This window comes from Halyomorpha halys, unplaced genomic scaffold (genome assembly GCF_000696795.3).
Source record: "Halyomorpha halys isolate HHAL.00 unplaced genomic scaffold, Hhal_1.1 Scaffold142.1, whole genome shotgun sequence".
NCBI classification, from domain to species: domain Eukaryota; kingdom Metazoa; phylum Arthropoda; class Insecta; order Hemiptera; family Pentatomidae; genus Halyomorpha; species Halyomorpha halys.
This window is the reverse complement of record NW_027113471.1, coordinates 737,146-754,609: the sequence shown is the minus strand read 5'-3', so window position 1 is coordinate 754,609 and position 17,464 is coordinate 737,146. Positions and strand designations below refer to the sequence as shown.

At 33.6% G+C, this 17,464-nt stretch overlaps 2 long non-coding RNA genes across 3 annotated transcripts in view; one reads left to right on the top strand and one right to left on the bottom strand.

Annotated features, from left to right (window-relative positions):
* The window catches only part of LOC106678414 (uncharacterized), a 20,565-nt gene extending 6,720 nt beyond the window's left edge, over window positions 1-13,845 (top strand). Inside the window, exons 2-4 of one of the 2 annotated variants that reach the window (XR_010844397.1) lie at window positions 12,731-12,863; window positions 12,974-13,071; window positions 13,277-13,845. This is a non-coding gene — a long non-coding RNA (uncharacterized lncRNA). Of the gene's footprint in view, window positions 1-12,730; window positions 12,864-12,973; window positions 13,128-13,276 lie in introns of those variants that run through there. The other variant, XR_001342756.2, reaches the window with a different exon arrangement.
* LOC136796640 (uncharacterized) lies at window positions 12,405-16,619 on the bottom strand. The gene is made up of 2 exons (XR_010844398.1): window positions 14,607-16,619; window positions 12,405-12,883 (listed from the first exon to the last, which is right to left on the bottom strand). It is a non-coding gene; the product is annotated as an uncharacterized lncRNA (long non-coding RNA).
* Window positions 16,620-17,464: the final 845 nt, after the last annotated feature.

Here is a 17,464-nt window from a genome sequence, read left to right as displayed (position 1 = left end):
TTAATGTAATTTACAACTGTACAAAATAATACAATAGGTAAATATGTAGTATGTTTCATATACACTTGAAAATCTTGGGAAGGAACCACCCATGGTACTTCAAACAATTATTTAAATTAGAAGGTCCCGTGGCCATCTTCTTTTCAGACGCCTCGGAGGATTATCATGGATTGTTAAGGATGAAAGATTAAGAATTAATTGGTTAGAATGAGTAAGGAGTTTGGAATGAAAAGACGCATATCTTTTTTGGGTCAAATCTGCAACGAATGGAATGTTAAGGTCTTTGTGAATGAGTTTATTTGTAACGTAATAAGGATTTTACGTAGGATTTTGGATTGTAACGATTGGATGCGGAAAGAATTTGATGGTTTGGTGGAGCCCCTGAGCTCAATTCCATATGTCCAAATTGGTCTGATTATCGTAGTGTATACTAATTTTTTGTATTGAATGGGAAGTTTAGAGCGTTTGTCAAGTAAGTGTTGTAGCAATCTGAATCTACAAGCAGTTTCTTGTCGTTTCAGTCTTGTGTGTGGATTCCAAGTAAGTCTCTTGTCAAGAATAACATTATTTAATAAAAATTTTGTTTTTAAGTCTCCCTAAGTGAAATTAATTAAACTGTGAATACAAAGTTGCATCGTACAATCTAGAGAAGTGTTATACAATATGTGAATGACCCAAGGAGGCGGGCCAGAACTGTCCTACGAGGGTGGTTTGAAAAGTTCTCGGAAGTTGTCTTACCTCGGTGGAACTCCTTTTATTTTTAATATAGTCTCTCTGTAGACTAATGCATTTAATCCAGCGATGTTCCAATGCCTCGAAAATGAGATTCCTCCAGGCTTGCAAAATACCTCTCCAATTCGGCTGTCAGTTCTTCCGCTGTAGGAAATCTCCGTCTACCAAGGAAAATTTTCAGCTTGGGGAAGAGATGAATGTCTGATACTCCCAAATAAGGTGGATGTGACAATTCTCAGTTCATGAAGTTTTGCTATAGCAATAGCACTTGTGTGCAGGCGGGCGTTTTCCTCATGAAAGATGAATTTTTCCTTGCCAAACCAGACCTTTTTTCGCGTATCTTTTCCTGTTGTTGGTCTAGGAGGTTTGTGTAGTATTGCTCCGTAATTGTCTGGACAATAGGAAGATAATCTATCAGCAGAATGTCTTTTGCATCTCAGAAAACTGAGGCCAGGAGAACTTTTCAAACCAACCTCGCATTACACCTCAGAGCGGTGCAGCTTACTCCTAATGATGGAGAGATTTTTGAACTTAAAAAATCGAATCCAAAAAGCAATAATCGATTATACCTGCTAATTGATGTTTCCTTCCAGTAAAACTGGTTGTAGAGACGTTATGTCGGAGAGATTCTAATTCATTCATAGCTAATGCAGCAATAAAATTCATGTTGCAATGAATGAATGAATGCACACATCACTATTTGTATAATTGTATATTAGATTGAAAAATCACACAGAAGAAAGGCATACCGAAATAGAAAATATCTTTGTCGAAAATGCAAAAAAAAAAAAAAAAAAAAGAGACTAACTAATTCAAATTTGATCAAGTTTATAGAAAATTTTCTGAATTTTTTTTTACCCACAAACTTGCTAACAGTACCATCAACTAGCGTAGATGCTGAAAGAGCTTTTTTTGTACAAAAAACACAGGTTCAATGACCGTACACTTGATGCATTTTGTTTTTCACTATCACATCTCAAAAATTTGTAATAGCAGACTGAATAGTGAATAGTGATATATAAACGTTTTAGTGATTTAAATACATAACATGTTCCTTTACTTTTTTTGCGATTCTTTATATACTGTTATAATTTATAAGTTACGAATGATTTTTTGTGATGTTTACTGGTAAATAAAACAATGAAACAGTAAATTAAAATCATACAAAATACAATATAAACATTTAAAGAAGATAAAGAGAAAAAAAATTATGTATATAATAGTTTACATAACATTAACTTCTATCAATTTTCTTTCCATCTTTCAGTAGGCCTTCCCTTTGGACAGTAATAGTGAGCACTTCCCGGGGTGACCAGCCCTATTGGGAGGCGAGTTCTTTCCATTTCTCCTTCCAGACATAGTCCCTAGCAGCTCTCCACCAGAGGGATCCATCCTCTTCAACATATCGCTCCATCTTTACTTTCGGCATCCTCTTCTTCTTTGAAGGGCGTATGGAGGTCATTCTGTGGCAATTTTTTGACCATCTGTCATCTTCGAACGGAAGGAGCCATTTCCATTTGCTCAATCTTGTCAGCTTCAATGAGTCCTGTTTCTTTCTGGATCCCAGAATTTTTTATTCGATCGATAACACTGGGCTAATGCAACTATCAAAGACCTGCCTTTTAAGGTCAATATTAGTTTTTCCCTTCATTACATGCCTGAGGGACCAAAACTTTTTCCTAGTTTTTGCCTACTTCTTCCCACCCAAGACGCTAGAACACCATTTCCAACACAATAACAAAAAAAATTGGAGATAGCGGATCACCCTGTCGAACACTCCTCTTAACATCAAAGCTTTTGTCATTTCTACAATATCAACTCTGTTATTATCTTAATACATTTGTCCTCTATTCCTATTAATTTCAACGCCTTAAATATTTCTGAATGTATAATACCGTCAAAAGCTGTTATAACAATGTTATAGAGGGAGGTTGTATTCATTTGCTTTCTCGATGGTTTGGTTTACAGTCTGAATGTGGTCCACTGTCAAAAATCCCTTCCTAAAACCGGCTTGATCTGCGTCAACACATTCCAGAAATCTTTTTATTAGCTGTTGTTTGAAAACACTGATGGAAACTTTTGGCATAGTTGAACAGAGGGAGATAGGTCGATAGTTCTCAATATCATACTTGTTACCTTTGTAACAATTTCGTGTTTAACTATTTATTATACTGAGAAATTCAATTTCATTAATATTCTGTTCGTTTTCTTAAATTTTAATTGCTTCGGATAACGTTCTTCGAGGTTACATGCAATTATTGTATTGTATAGTACAATTTACATTAGAAATATATTTTCTCGATTCCGCTTATATCGTGTATGCTGCTCTAATTTTAGTTAATGCATTATACCTTACTATGTCGTATTGTACTTTTCTATTAAAGTTCATAAGGTGCGACAGTTCACTGTCAAGGCTCATAGTTCAAACAGTTAAGGCTGCCACGACAGTAAATTCTACCATAATGTCAAGTATGATACAGTTTATACCATAGCAGTGGTATCGACAGTTGCTGCAGTGGCTGTGAACTGTCGCCGTGTTACGGACCGTTACGTCTTCAATTGTAATAAATAAGTGGACACTTGAGTTACATGTATCAGAATTAGTTTATTGTTCTTCCAGAAGAAGAAAAGATTAATAATGTGGGGTATTATGGGAGATATTTGAAATTGCTAGTTCGCTGCTCACAGACTTATTGCTGTCCTTACAACCTGGAATGTTGTTACACCTATAAATGCTGTCATGGCAGGTATGTAATTTATTTTTACAGTTTAAATTTTTAATGTTTTAAATCTGTAATGTCCTCCGAAGTTAATATTTTTCTTCTTCTTATGTTTCAGCTTAGTTAAGATGTTTCAAGTTTTTTGTTAGATCTGATTTTCCATCTTCGTTGATATGACTGGAAAGTTCTTATATTAGTGTATATAATTTTGTAAATATCCATTTAATAAGAAATGTTATTAAAAAAATTGGAAATATACTAGAAGTATTACGAAAACCTCTTCATTATTTTTTCCAAAACTAAGTTTGCCTTCCAGATCTCAAGTGAAAAGCTAAAATATTCCATGTTTCGAATAACACCACATCTTTTGGACATTTAATGTTTGTGTTAATTAATTTGTTGTATCTTATTGGATAAGCTAAGATTCGTCTCCAATTATCTAAAAGTCAATACTACCCGAAATATTGACTACTTTTATTATGTTATGTATATTTGTACTTTTCATAAATTTCGTTCCTTTTTTTAATGATGTTTCATTTTTTTTTATTATTATTAATTCGGCTCCACAACTCTATGTCGAGTCCTGGTCTCCTGCATCAGCCTCCACCAATCATTTCGATCTTCCTCACTCCTCATCACCACTCCATCGTAGGCGTGGTCTTCCTCTGTGCCTTGCTCCATGTATTACCTCGGTCACTATTTTCCTTGGCAGATCACTCTCAGTCATCCGAGCAACATGCCCTGCCCACCTCAATCTACTGAGCCTCACGAACTGGACAACGTCCAGTTCCTCATATAAAACTTTGAGCTCTTGGTTTTTTCGACGTCTCCATATCTGTTCAACCTTGACAGCTCCAAATATTTTACGGAGAATCTTCCTCCCAAGACCATTAAGTTGTGCTCACCAGCCTTGGAGAAAGTCCACGTTTCCGAGCCATACAGAAGAATTGGTCGAATAATTGTTTTATACAAATAAATCTTGGTATTCTTAGACAAGGCACGGCTCCTAATATAGGGACTGAGGCTATAATTACAGGGGCACACAGGACTCTCCGTTTAATTTCCGAGTCCACAACATTGTCTTAGGTTATGAACGATCCAAGATACACAAACTCGGGGACTTTTCGAAAAGTATATTCTCCAATCCTGATTTCATCACCTGGCCTGGGGATTTCCTCTGTGACCATGTATTTGGTCTTTCCTGCATTCACTTCAAGCCCCATTTTTCTTGCTGCTTCAGCCAATTTCATAAATCCATGAGAGACAGCTTGAAAAGAGCGTCCAGCAATGTCAATGTCAGGGTAAGCAAGAAACTGTTTCATTTTTTTTTTTAAACAAAATTAAATACTTTTATCACACAATTTTATAAATAAAAAGTGAAAATGGTTGTTTTTGGAAAACAATAGCGAAAATGGCTTTTCAGGATTATACTACAGCTTGTACAGAAAGCAATACACGAAAATTTTACTAATAGTAGAAAATCAGCCATTACTCCAATAGAGGTCAATAATTCATATATTTTTTTTTCGGCCAAGAGTCCCATTGGAGTCCTATACGGTCTAACCATGGTTGGGGGTCAAAGTTCTTCATTTTGTGGGACCTTCACTCAATGAAAAAAGTCAACGTCCCAGGCCGGATTCGAACCGGCACCGCCAATAGACATCAAATTGGTAAGACTATGTCTTAACCACTGAGCTATGGATGGCCCAATAATTCATATTAATATTTTAATTTGTGGATTTACGAACAACATATCTCATTTTATTATTATTATCATTATTTAGCCGTTTAAAAGACTCTTCAAATTGTTTTAACAAAGACAAATTTTCATGATTTTGAATAAAACGTTTTGTAGTGTTTCCTTTTCAACAAAAAACGTAACTAAATTCAAAATATTACCATGGTTTGGGAGGGTTGAAGCTACATTTTCTTGGGTTGGAATAACTAGAAGTATTACGAAACCTTACGTTATGATGTGATGGTAACCAAACGTTAGTCCATTAGCAGAGTAAAGGAAAGACTGATTACCATATATACTGAATCTGAGAATAAAAAGGTTCGAAGATTGATTGAAAGTAAACAACTGGGGATGAGAATACTTCGTAATTTTCAAGGCTCGTTGAGTGTAGTTTCCTTCCTGCAAGGTCCTACGGATAGTTCCTACCCTTTCACGACTAGGCTCGTTCTCTTCGGAGTAAAGTCCCTACTTTTTTTTTTTTTTTTTTTTTAATAATTTATTTATTGCTATTTACAACTGTATTACAAACATATATACAACAAGTAAATTTGCTGTATGTGACATAGTGACATGATAAAAACATGTGGAGAATCTATCCACTGATAGAACTCCAATAACATTTCTAAAGGAGAAGATCACGAGGCCATCTTCTTTTCATACGCCTAGGAGAATTATTAGGTAATGAAGGAGAAGCCAGATTAGAAACAAGTGCATTTGGGTGGTTGAGAAGTTTATCATGGAAGGAATGGTATCTGGTTCTGGCCAAATAGGCTACATATGGGACATTGATGTCCTGATGGATGACTTGATTTGCGAAAAAGTAAGGAGCATTAAGGATTTTATGAAGGATTTTGGACTGTAAGGATTGGATTCTGGAGGAATTTGATGGTTTAGTGGAGCCCCAAAGCTCAACTCCGTATGTCCAGATAGGCCTTATAATAGTCATGTAGATCAGACTTTTGTAATGGATTGGCAATTTAGACCGTTTGTCTAGTAAATGTTCCAATAGTCGGAATCTACGAGCATTTTCTTGTCTTCTTAGTCTTGTATGAGCAGAAATAAGTGGGGTATTATTAAAGGATATTGTAGGGGAAGAGGTTAATCCTCCAGTTTTGGCACTATTCTTCAAGGGTGGTGATGTGGGATTGGAGGGTTTGGGATACAATGTAAGGACCATTGTTCACTGACAATAGACATGTGTCATCGGCATACGTGGTGAGGATGGGTTGGAATGCCAGCTGTGAAAACTGTATAAAGGATAGGACCAAGGATACTACGCTGAGGTACTCAAGGACTTAAGGCTGGTTACTGTCCATTAATCTCCTATCTAGCTACCTAACCTGTACTGTCGATACCGACCATGCATTGTCGATGCCTTCTGGTATAGTATACCTCACACATTCTATCGGAGCCATCCGATCTAACACAACCACCTCAACACCTTCATAATTTTCACGGATGAGATCACTTCCTCACAACATGCAGTCTTCACTTAAATCCATTGGCATCACTGATCTAGAGGTACTCGAATTCATGAAGTGGATTCACCCAGAGATCAGAGGGGATTAACGGTAAGAGGGGATCAACAAACTGTCCGAACAAGTAGCTGAACTAGCGGCAAGGGAGAACGACGCATTGGTTTTTAGGAAAAGAGTTCCAGTATTTTTGTGGAAGGATACCTTAGACAACAGAAGTAATTGTTTATTTTATCCCTACGATTTAATTTTTCTATCATCAGTTGATATTCAATTTGCCAACAGGAACCATCCTGCTCAGGCAGTCACCAGACTACTTCACAATGCCGAGTCAAACAGTTTGGTTAAACAAACGATATTGGAAATCTTGTTGGATCTGCAGGTTCTGGACAGACGAACTTCAGGACTCCATAACTTAAGCACAAGTTGTACCAAACGAATTTAACCATTGTAAAGAGCTGCTTTCAGTGCACTCTTGCGGCCAACTGTTAGCACATTGCCTTGGTCCTCCTCACCAGCAGAACATCGAATTAAGAGTAACTCGCTTGGAACGCTTTATCAAGCCTACATCAGACCCTGGTACTCTTTGTGAATACACAGAAATTTGTAACGCCCCATAAAAGGTGTACAGTGGTACGATTATTTTTATTTATTGATTATTTTGGGAGTCGTTACTTAATTTTCCTCCCACCTCCTGTTTCCAGATAGTTTTGCTGACGGTTCCCATCGGGGTCGTCTGGAGACTGATGCGTCCTAATCCTAGAGGCTGGTTCTGGCGTTGTAGTAACGACAAAAGATAGATGAGCAGATGGTTATCCCTTCTATCCTCGCTCCACTTCCCTTGATTTTCTTATGACTCCTTCCTGGTAATTTTTTACATACAGGGGAAGGGAGGTGAGGTTATCTATAGGGCACCAAACTATTCTAATCGTGGTGAAAGGGTTAAGTTATCATTTCATAGGACCGCCACCGAAATAAAAGTAAATCTGCGTCTAACGGCTCTCCCTTTTACTTGCCCTATATCCTCGATCATTCTTACCTACTTTACTCTAATGACATTGAAGATCGGTAAATAAAGGAAGTATCAGAAGTGCTTCCAGTGGTCCTGTGATCAGATTTGAAGAGGTTTAGTTTGCAGATGTTTGTATGAATTACCGTTAACTAATTTTTATTTTAATATTTTTAAAAATCATGGAAGATCGCTGATTGATCATGTGTCACGCCGTTTTTCAATTTCAGGCGTTTTTTAAATATTGCTCGATTTTACTATCATAAAGTTCCCTCTTCCCGTTTTAAGCTAATATTTGGAACAAATAAAAAAAAATTATAGGGCTACAACCCATGAAGGTCAGGGGTTTAGCACTTTGTAAGCAAGGAACTTGTTACTAGACCAACGGTTGTGCAAGGAAGTAATTTAGTCGGAATCATGCTCAACCGCCAGATTTTTACCCAATTTATGAGGCTGGGTGGAACACAGGAGGGCTCAAGAACCCACAGGGTTGACTCACGGCTACAGTGTAACAGTAAACAATTTTCTACCCAGCTGGTTTCGAAGCTGGGTCCCTAGGAGTTAGTAGCATCTACCACGGTGACACCGTGGTCCCATTTGGAACTAATAAATGGAATATAGTCCGGGTACGGTCAAATAAATACTCAAAGAGTGATTAAACTGTTTATGTTGATTTCGAATCTGAAAGCTCTGATGTAGCCCTGCAACGTTGGCCTTATATAAATAGTTTAATCACTATTTGAGTTTTTATTTGAGCTACCTTCCAATTATTTTTAAAAATTGTTTGTTTAAGAGATGAAAAACTATGCAATGTTATTTAAGTTTATGATTGGAGAAGTTAGTCGGGGGGAGCGGTCAGCAAAGAACTACATAAATAAACAAAACCATATTTATTTATTTTATGCCGACGTTTCGACCTGAGTATCATCAGGGCTATAGAACAAAAGAGATAACAACAACATTTAGAGAAACATGAAATTGAAAAGGAATAGTATACAAACAAATTTGGAATTATACAAAATATTTAATTGAATAATTATTAATTATAAAAAATTGATTTTGTTGATGATAGGCTCTTTTGTTCTATAGCCCTGATGAAGACCTGAAACGTCGGCATAAAATAAATAAATATGGTTTTTAATGTGCTATATTATGCTTTGCTGACCGCACCCCCTGACAAACTTCTCCAATCATTAATCTACGGTCAAATATCTACACCTTATTATTTAAGTTTATAATTTTATTCGGTCTAAGGTTATCTTACTTATTTTTATTAATTATATTTTGGAATTCATAGATTTTTAATTGGAGTCTCTTTATATTTCTTATAAATAAACTCATAAATTTCATATATCCTTATTCATCTAAGAACATTAAATACATTTAAGAATTTTCAGGCACTTAGAATTCAAATATTGTCAGTGTTTAACAACTTTGGAAAAAGTCTAATTTGGTTCTTGCTAACAACGAAAAGCAAGAGGCTCTTGAACTGAAATATTAAATATTTATATTGAATAATAGTTTGTAGTAGTTGAACGAAAAATAGTTTTCTAATATGTGAATCTTTAATGATTACTAATAGCAGCTGAGAACAATATTTTTCGAAATGAATGGGTGTAAGAAGTGATATGACTTCGTCATGAATGGGTGCAAAAAGTGATATAATTTCCATATAAATAGTTGTAAGAAGTGATATAATTTCGACATGAATAGTTGTAAGAAGTGGTATAATTTCGGCATGAATAGCTGTAAGTAATGATGAGTCATGGCACATGATAGACAAATAACCTCACGTTGATAAATATCGAATTTACTTGAAGAAATCTATTTGTTTTGTCTAATCTTTAAATTTGCACACATTAAATCGAAAATATTTTGATTTTGAAAGTTAAGTTTTATTATTGAAGATGCATTATCCAATGATTCTAAAACGTTTCAGTGGTCATTCTCGTTACACAGCTCTTAAACTGGATACTTTGATTTTATTAATATTTTATTTTTATATTATTATTATTTTTTTAAATTCGACTTGTTTCATAGAATGTTGTTTGAGATTATATAAAATTGGTATGGTGTGTATTGAAATTTGTATATTTAATTATTTTTTATTTTAATTTTTTTTTTTGGCTCAAGTTCTCCATTGAGGACCTATACAGCCCCAGAGTGGGAATGTCAAGGTTCATTTCTCGGGGCGCGCTGCGAAATAAATATTGACCAGCCCAGGTAGGAATCGAACCCACAACCAAATTTATTAATATTATTATCGTTTGTTTAAAATTGTTAAAATTCATATGTATAATAAAAACGGTTTGTGATGATTTTTATTGAGGATAGCCGAATTTGCCGTAAACGTCAGACTTAAAAAGAAACATATTATTTTCAGACTAAAATTGGATAAAATTTATTTTATTATATATATAAAAAGATCCATAACAACCAAGGCAGTTAACATTAAAATAGCCTTCAGTACTGCTAAGACATTGAATGCTGTCATGATGTCAATTACGATAGAGTTTACGCCCTAATAGAGTCTGCAATGACTGTGGACTGTCAACTTGTAAATGATCCCGTTACGCTGCTCTTGGTCATTCGGTTGTTAATATTTCCCAACATTATGCATGGATAATTTCTTATTTTGTTGTATCAAGTTATTACGTAGTAGATAGATACACAATATATCCTTCAATGCAAGTATTTGGTACACTTATATCAAGGACGTGGCAAAAATGGCAGAGGGGATAATTCTGGACTCTCTGGGAATCATCCACCAGCACATGCATGATCGCTGAGAATGTGTGTCGGAGAGCATGCATATATTGCACATTATGTACCTTCATTATTTTATATATATCTATGCAATTTTATATTTATTACTCTTTATTTTAGCTTACTATATTTATTTATTACTTTTAACTTTTAAATTAATATTTTTACCTATTATATTTTAATTTTTATATAACTAACGCCTGTTGAACAGATTCGATACTTAGGACTCCATCTTGACAAGAGACTTGGAATCCACACACAAGACTGAAACGACCAGAAACTGCTCCTAGATTCCGATTGCTACAACAGCTACTTAACAAACGCTCTAAACTTCCCATTCACTACAAAAAATTAGTATACACTACGATAATCAGACCAATTTGGATATATGGAATTGAACTCTGGGGCTCCACCAAACCATCAAATTCCTCCCGTACTCAATCCTGCGCAAAATCCTTGATGCTCCTTATTACGTTACAAATAAACTCATTCACAAAGACCTAAACATTCCATTCGCTGCAGATTTGGCCCAAAAAAGATATGGGTCTTTTCATTCCAAACTCCTTACTCATCCTAACCAATTAATTCTTAATCTCTCATCCTTAACAATCCCTGATAATCATCCGAGGCGTCTAAAAGAAGATGGCCACGGGTTCTTCTAATTTAAATTAATGCTTGAAGTACCACCAATGGGTGGTTCCTTCCCAAGATTTTTAAGTGTATATGAAACATACAACATATTTACTTATTGTATTTATTATTGTACAGTTGTAAATCACATTAAATAAATAAAAAAAAAATTAAATGCATGTTTTTTTATATTAAATTGTAAATGAGGGCGTCCGTATTGGGAATTATGTATATTTATAAATTGGTTGCCTTATACACAGTATACTTATTCCTAGTGAATCACAATTAATTATAATCTTATTAATAATAATAGTTACATCAATTTTTTTTTTTAAATGTCACATTATAAAAATTTCTACATGGTGTACAAGAATTATACCTGATTTATTTTTTCCTTTTTATTATTTATTCTCTTACATTTTTCTTCACTTTTTTTCTATGTTTAATATGGCTATATTTATTATTTTAACTTAAACTATTTACTACCTTAAATTTTTCATATTATATCTTACTTTTTTACATTTTATACCCCTGTTATTTTACACTAATGTTTTTGTTTTCCTTATGTAACTATAGGGGTATTCATGATGTTGTGTTAAATATTATATGTTAAATGTTATAACTATAGGATTGTGAGCAGCCCTATTTGAAGTCATGTTAAACGTTAAATGCATAAGAGCCCCTAGCGAATTTTCTCAGCAACTTGTTGTATAAGCCTTTATGTTTATAACCTTCCTTCCAGACCCTCATGTTATTGTTTACTTCAGTTTTGATTTAAGTAATTAATTAAAAGATGCCTAGAGTGTGTGAAAAGTGGAATTTGTGTGAAAGTTTAGCTTATGAGTGTCTTATTGATCTTCAAACTTGTGAAGAAGAGAATGAAGATGAGCTAATTGACAACTGTATTGAAAGTCACAACAACTAATATGGCGGCGATCTCAACTGGTCTATTGTGTGACGTCATTCTCGATTTAACTGACCAAGTACCAGACTCTCAGCCATGTTAAATGTTATTTCGTTTTACCACGGCAAAAGAAGGCAATTTTTTTCGATTTAACACGAGTTTTTCCATTTAACACGCTTTAACATAGATCATGAATACCCCTTATGTGTTTGTATCTTTTTTAGCCCTGAAGAAGCCCTGCAACATGGGGCGAAACGTTGGCTCATTAATATAGTATAATTCTACTATTTGAGTTTTTTTGACCGCACCCGGACCATATTCCTTTCATCTTTACACACGGTCAATCAATAATCTTCCAGTATTTAACTTAATTGTATGAGTGATGGAAAGGAAGCGGTATAATCTTATCTGCTTGAAGTAGTTTCGTGCGTTATTTTGGCATCGTTTATTTATTATTTTATCAACATTGCTAAGTATTATGTACGAAAAATAACAATATGTTTTTATAAAATACAATAACATATACATTTGAGAGCTTCGGTGAGGTTCGAGGTGCTGCGCTCTAGTGGATTGTAATTGAACTTCTTGCTTCCTTCGCTACACTATTATCATTATTAAGATTGTAATTAATTGCGATTCACTAGATATAAGTATGATGTATATAAGGCAGTCAAATGAAGTTAGGCAGCACAACATTTTTCATAATAAAGGTTTTTTTTCTCTACAAATACCAGAATTTGTTTATTGTTGTTCCAGAGAGAGATAGAAATGTCAATAATGTGGCTTTTAACCACAGACGTTTTGGACTGCTAACTCGCTGTTCAATGATACGTTGTTGTCCTCACAGATTGCACTGCTGCCGCAAAAGAGCCTGCTGTGATAGGGCTAAGTATGTACTTTACTTTCCATCTAGTGCAAATGTTTTACATTATTTTAAAGTCATAATGATATCTGCTGAAATTAAAGTTAATATTGCTTATCTAATTTAATTTGTTTCAGCCATCTTAAGATGTTGCAGATATTCTGTTAGATGTGATCTTCCACCTTCCGTTATTCGAATGAAATATTTTTATAATGATAGATATTATTTTTTATATGTAAGAATCCATTTAACAAGAAGTTGGAAATAAATTAATCGAATATTTGAAAAATACTTTGTTTTTAAAACTACGTTTACTGCTTAATCAAGACTAAGTGGCCTAAGTTGAGAGGTTCACAGCAATGAGATGATTTCAGTATGTTCAAACTTCTATTTTCATTAAAAAAATTACACACTTTGACATTAGTCATACTTTTTTGCAGATTCCACAACGATTTTGGCTAACATCAAACCCGCGAGTATCCTGGGTTACAAGTTTTGAAACGGACAACTCGTCTTGAACCTGCGCACAGACAGATCTTGAGATCGACTTCAAAGTATTCTTGGTACTAGTTCAATAATTTGAGCCATCAAAAAAATAATTGGCTCAGCATATAGTGAACAGTCATCGAGCAATTATTCCATGGAAACCATGCTAACATAAGATGAGGTTTGAACTTACCTAATTCGAATACTAAAAAATGATTCATATATAAGAAGATGGTCAGGGTTGTGGTCAAAAGTGAAACAAAAATAGTTTACAACTATTTATTTTCCGACGTTTCGCCCTACTTTTCAGGGCTCCATCAGGGCTAAAAAGATACAAAATGATACAATGATTAGAATAAAAATACAAAGATAAGATACAATGATAAGAATAAAAATACAAAGATAAGATACAATGATAAGAATAAAAATACAAAGATAAGATACAATGATAAGAATAAAAATACAAAGATAAGATTCAATGATAAGAATAAAAATACAAAGATAAGATACAATGATAAGAATAAAAATACAAAGATAAGATTCAATGATAAGAATAAAAATACAATGATAAGAATAAAAATAACAATGGCAAGAGTAAAAATTTCTTTATAAAAATACGTAAAATATAAAGCAAAAAAATTACAGGAGATGTACATAAAACAAAAACAATACGGGGAAGGAAAAAAAAAAATTAAAACTAAAATCGAAATAAAACCGTCAAACAGTTTGCTGGCTACCTCCTCCCCACTCCTCCACGCTTCCGCTTCATTGTTTCTTTCTGTTCAACCGATTCCTTCGAGCAGGTATGTTGTCCTGACTTGCTCTTTGCTCATTTATTATCATTTTATATCATTATTATTATTTATTTATTTTTTTTTTTATTATTCTTTCATGACGTTTCTTTTATCTCTCTCTCTCTCTATATATATATATATTTTTTTTTTCCCCTTCCCCGTATTGTTTTTGTTTTATGTGCATCTCCTGAACTTTTTTAGCTTTATATTTTACGTATTTTTATAAAGAAATTTTTACTCTTGCCATTGTTACTTGTTTTATTCTTATCATTGTATCTTATCTTTGTATTTTTATTCTTATCATTGAATCTTATCTTTGTATTTTTATTCTTATCATTGTATCATTTAGTATCTTTTTAGCCCTGACGAAGCCCTGCAAAGTGGGGCGAAACGTCGGAAAATAAATAGTTGTAAACTATTTTTGTTTCACTTTTGACCGCAACCCTGACCATCTTCTTATATATCAATTTTTACAGTCAACTATATATACCTATATATAAAAAATGATTCACTAGTTGGCTACACAAGGTCCAACATAGTTTCTCTAAGAAGCTATTTAGGAATTGATGTCCGCATCGAAAGTTTTAAGTCTGTACAGTTTCGATCCGCCGACTGACCTGTAACAGAGTTTTGAAACATCTAACTTTTCTGAACAAGTTTTATTAAAGTTTGAGTGAAAATTTAAAAATCGAAATTTAAATTGGTCACATCTCCATGAATTTCCTTTTGGGGAAAACCATTGATTTCATGTAAGGATGTTCGTGGGTGCTTGCCAGGTAATTAAACAGATCTTTGTCATCTGCCATCTATCCACATGCTGCTACAAGAAGAAGGTACAGAAATGCATTGCCACATTCTTTTTCTATAAAAATCAATAGCATTAAGATATTTTCCAGAACTAATATTTACTCCAAATGTGGGCCATGAAAACCAGATTTCAAAGATGAGTTTGAAGTAATCATACAAAATTTAAATTTCCAGGATCAAAAAAGTAATGACACAGTTTTACATGTTTACTATTAGCTTCACCCAAAGCAAATATTTCATTTTTCTTTCTATAGGATAGCAATGAGAATTAACAAAAATAAAACTCATTCTATATTTGATATATAATCATGGCTAAAACAAACGAACATAGTGTTTATTCGAAAGATTTGGTGATTAAATTATATTCTAAAGAATGAAAAACAGCGAATCGATTAAAAATAAGTTTCAGTAATGTTCGAAATATATAATACTGAAGTCAGGAAGACTGTTTAGATATTAAACAAAGCTTGTGCAGGACGGTAAAAAAAGAAATAGTGAAAGAGAACAAAGGGACATGTAGGGAGAAATCTCTCTACATCAGGAGCCAAGATAGGAAAATAGGTTGCATCAACTTCCAATAACACCTTAAGTTTATAAACAGTAAGAAACATTATCCAAAATATAATTATTATGGCAGGGTTCGAAGGAAAAAATATTTTACTACCGAAACAAACCACAAAAAAGGTTCGAAGATTTGTAATTCTGGAAAATGTTATTTTTTCACATGGAAGTAAATTTAATATTTTCGCCCTTGATGGCGGCAAGTACGTTTGGCTAAAACCTAATACCGCATTTCAGCCTCGACATGTGAGGCCCACTGTGAAGGTGATGGAGGTGGATGTATCCACATTTTGGTTGTTGATCGTGGACAGAGTTGGGCAAAAGTTGGCTATAACCAAAAACTAAAACTAAAGCTAGATTAGCTGTAGTTGCTATGGGAACTAATCAGTCAGCTGTTAGTTCATAGCTCTTAGAACTACACTAGCTATGATCTGAAATCAGAAAATAACATTTTGTTATGAATCGTTAACTATAGTTAAAATTAATATTTAGTTAGTTCAATCTTTAGTTTCAACTAATAAAACAAAAAAAATAATATTATAATATAAAAATCCAAGTACAGGTTTCATTTCAACTTTTCTTATATCTGACATATGGCCTTTATGTTTTATCAAGTCTGTCGATTAATTTCAGAGGTGGTGTGAATGAAAAAAAGAATCGATATTACAATAAAACTTGTGTTTCAATTTATTTTAACTTTTCGTATTTATATCCGAAATATTAAAATAAATCGATTTGCAAGCGCGTGATCATATAATCGATTTTATTTTAATTTTCAGCAACCCTGAAAACACATATAGGGACCTCAATATGCTAGAAATTCAAAAAGTTAAAATAAATCGATTCATAAGCGCGCGACCACAAAATCGATTTTATTTTCTTTTTCAGAATGCTCGGAAACTTGTACAGGGACCCCAATATGTTAGAAATCCTGTATGTTAAAATAAATCATACACAAGCGCATGATCATATAATCGATTTAATTTTAATTTTCAGCAACCCCGAAAACATATATAGGGACCTCAATATGCTAGATATTCGAAAAGTTAATACAAATCGATTAATAAGCGCGCGACCACAAAATCGATTTTATTTTCATTTTCAGATTGCTCGAAAACACATATAGGGACCCCAATATATTAAAATAAATCGATACACGAACGTGTGATTATAAAATCGATTTTTTTTTATTTTCGGAACCTCCGAAAACTTGTACAGGGACCCCAATATGTTAGAAATACCAGAAATTTAAATAAATCGATTCGCAGTCGCACGAACATAAAATCGACTTTATTTTCATTTTCAGCACCTCAGGAATGTTATGAAGGGACCCTAATATGTTAGGGTAACCACTAATTCGGTTAAATAATTAATTCCCCTAAAAAAATGGAACTAATTTCGTTATTGACTGTTAGACTATTGCTAAATCGTACAACTAAATTAATTTGTAGTTAAAATGGATAACTAACTAATACTTAGTTGTAGGTAACAGGCAATAACGAAATTAGTTATTGAACTTAGAACTAAAAAAATTCTGTCAAATATTTAGCTATTAGTTTGTCCTCAGTTAACTAAATATTAACTAGCTATACTATCTACTCGACTAACTAAACGAAATGTTTCGAGGTAACGTAAAAGGCCACCACAGTCTCCGGACATTAATACTATAGAATACCAATGGTATTACATTGGATCTGGATATAAGAAAAAATAAAATTTTTTCAACAAATGTTCTAAAAGAAACTTTATATGAGAAATAATATAATATTGGACACGAAACAATATTGTTTCATCAATGAATATTGCAAATGAACGATGATGACGAAATATTTGTAGCTACTAGATCAAATCTACAAAATATTGTAGGAAGGTAGTTAACTGAGGTAGATTGTAGGAAGATAGTCTGGGTCGCGTTCAATTAAGGTATCAGAATAGTAAAAGAGCACTATTTATTGTTAACCAAAGTTTCGCCCCACTTAG